We start from the raw sequence: 3,183 nt of genomic DNA on the forward strand, positions 1-3,183 counted from the left end.
CTGCATGCCACTGGCCGGCCGGCAAGCCCCTCGTCTGCCGTCGCACAACCACTCCCGGAGCTGCACACGGCACCAACATCACCGAGCTGCCACGTCGTTTCATTGTGTGTGCGTGCGTCATGCAGATGCAGATTGATGGATCTCATTGTAGCTCCACCAAGTTAGTGAGAGAAGAGGATGATCCCAGTGGGGATTGCGTTTTCCTAGTGCACCAAACTAGTCTAGAATTTTGCAAGGTTAGGATTGACCATGATTGATGAGTACGGGGTACTGATTTCAGGGATTAAAAGGTAAGGGTCTGACTTCGACGGGAACTACGAGCTCGAGGTTTTATTGAGACTTTTCCCTTTCCCATATAGCCGCATGGTTGTGTGGACTGGAAGACAAAAGCTTGTAGAATTCGTCAGAAACAAACGTGTTTTTTAGAAACAAAAGTTATGTGCACTTGGGCATATAATAATTAAGCAAAGGGAAACACTTGAGAGTTGAGATACATCACATCACACCCCATCTACTCTCCCACACTTGATGATGATCCGAGAAATGGCAGAACACAAGCACAATAACTCCACAGCCTTATTATGTCGCCTTTGATCGCCCCTTGATTCTAGATTGGTGGCTTAGTTCACCCTGGAGCAGCTTAGCCTGATCTGCCCCTGCGCTCCGGTGAGCGGGCTGATGTTCCCCATCCTCACCATGGCCGCCGCGAAGTCCCCGTTGAACTGCGCCGACGCCGACGAGTACGTCCGGACCAGGCCGGCGGTGCGTCCGTCGTTGATCAGCACCTGGTCGGAGTGCAGGAGCCCCTTCTGGGACATCAGGTTGCTGTAGTACGCGTTGTCGAACCCGTTGGGCGTCGTCGTGTCCAGCGGCGCCAGGCTACTGTTGCCGGAGCTGGTCGTCCGGGGGCAGTTGGCCTTGAGAGATGTCGCGAAGGCCGCGGCGATGTTGGTCTCGTTGTAGAGCCTGCTCCTGAAAAACCGGCACTGCGATTGTCCGATCGTATGGCCGCCAGAGAGGGCGACCATGTCGGTCACGCTGAGCCCCTTGGCGGCGAAGTTGGCGGTGAGGTTGGCGACGTCGAAGGACGGTGCCGGCAGGTCGCTGTTGGCCAGCGACAGGCTCGCCGTCGTCGAGTCCCTCCTCCCCAGAGGAACGGTCCACGATGGCCCTCCCAGCTGCAAGCGATTAGTAAAGAACCAAGTCAGCTAGTTTACCGTCGCCTGCGTTCAGCAAATTGACTGCATGTACACGGCCTGGTCGATCTTACGGCGACGACGGAGTCACGGGCAGCGACGGCGAGGATGTCGGCGCAGGAGACAGTCTGCTTGCACGCGGCCTCGACCTGCGCCTTGATGTTGTCGATGACATTCATGCCTCGAATGGAGCGGGCGTTGGGAGCTGCCCCCTGCTCGCCGGTGAAGGTGGCCGTGTCGCTCAGCAGCACGGACGCATCTCAGCCCTGATGCATCATGCGTCACGCACATAAGAAATTTCTTCCGTCAAGATAAATTCAGTAGTAGTACATTCTAATTCTGTTATAGTTGATTTGAACTGAAAAATATTGAAAAGTCACTGTAAAAAAGAGTTGAAAAGTCAGATTAATTAGAATGGCCATTCCATTAGGTACTTCCATTAGCTTTTTGATTCTGCAATGACTTTGAGTACTAACTTAAGTACTAGCGGTAATGTATGCAATAGAAATAGTATGGTACAGTAGTAAGTAAAGGGACACAATGAGTGAGAGGGACTTGCTTGGACAAAGCAGTCGTGGAAATGCAGCCGGAGCAGCGACGCTCCCATGCGGCGCTCACTCCTCACGGCGGCTGCTACACCCCTCCTGATGATGGCCAGCGCCCTGGGGCACGACGTCGCATAGAACCTAGGCGGAAGTTGCGCCGAGGACGATGCCGCCAGGCACAAGAGCAACAGCACCGACAGAGTAGAGGCCATTGCCATTGTCCTCAGTACTCTTCTGTATGCATGCAGGCACTAATCCTGTTGAGATTAGAAGTCTATGCAATTAATGGCCTGCATTACCATGACTACATACACCTGTTTATATAGCTGACACATTTCAAGCCATTCTCCATTTTTTTTTTTTAGCATCAGTACAGACACAAGCGCTCATATACACGCGCATACACTCACCCCTATGAACGCACATACGCACACCCTACCCCTATGAGCACCTCCAAGAGACTGAGCCGGCATATCATCTTGAGATTTACGACACTGTTTAATTTTTAGTGGTTTGATGCTGCATCTTTTTTGGTTGGAGATCTATATAGTATGGTTGGCATGGTGTTCGAAGTGCAACGACAATGAACAATGGGAAATCTATTGGGTAGCTAGCAGGCTAGGGTCGTTGCCACAAGCTCACAATCATCGTAGCTCACCAAATGGTTCGAAATATTAGTTGGAGATGGGAAATGGGCAGCATTTGCCTGAATCATAGCATTTGCCTGTCCGAGCGAAATAATTCTTCCACCCATTACACATGTGGTTGTTAACAGGTAGCAAGCCAGCCATGCAAAATTTGTCCGGGAGTTCAAATTCTGCAAGAAAGGTCAATAATCGATTTTGAGTGGTTGAGATGTGCAAATGGAGACAAAAAAGAAGATACTATACTGAATGGTGTACTGATCTGCAGAGACGTACACTACCAGAAAAACTGGGGTTGCCGACGGCCCCCGTCGGCATCTATGGACCTATGCCGACGGCCAAGGATAGGCCGTAGGCGTAGAAAAGCCGTCGGCATACATCCATCTATGCCGACGGGGCCGTCGGCATAGACGAGGCCGTCGGGACCGCCCGAGGTACGCCTACAGGGCCTGTTGGCATAGGATCGGCCGTCGGCATATCCCGGGCCCACCTGCCCGGTCAGCGTTGACCATTTGACGGCGTTGATCCTACGCCGACGGGAGTTAACGGCGGCCGTCAGCACATCTGTGGCAGAGGTATGCCTACGGCATAGGCCCCTCTGCCACATCATCGATCCGTCTGCCACGCCACGTCATCGATCCATGGGACAACCTCCGTGTGTGCACAGATATGCCGACGGCCTTGCCGTCGGCATACGTTTATTTCACTTAATTTTTTTATTTTTACTTTGGTTATCTGTGGCAGAGGTATGCCTATGGCACAGCCGTCGGCATAGGCCCCTTTGCCACGTCATCGATC

The 3,183-nt window shown here is 52.4% G+C and overlaps 1 pseudogene; it reads right to left on the reverse strand.

The window, feature by feature from the left end:
- Positions 1–411: 411 nt before the first annotated feature.
- Positions 412–1,995, reverse strand: LOC119353303 (annotated as a pseudogene).
- Positions 1,996–3,183: the final 1,188 nt, after the last annotated feature.

This window comes from Triticum dicoccoides, chromosome 2A (assembly GCF_002162155.2).
Source record: "Triticum dicoccoides isolate Atlit2015 ecotype Zavitan chromosome 2A, WEW_v2.0, whole genome shotgun sequence".
Taxonomy (NCBI): domain Eukaryota; kingdom Viridiplantae; phylum Streptophyta; class Magnoliopsida; order Poales; family Poaceae; genus Triticum; species Triticum dicoccoides.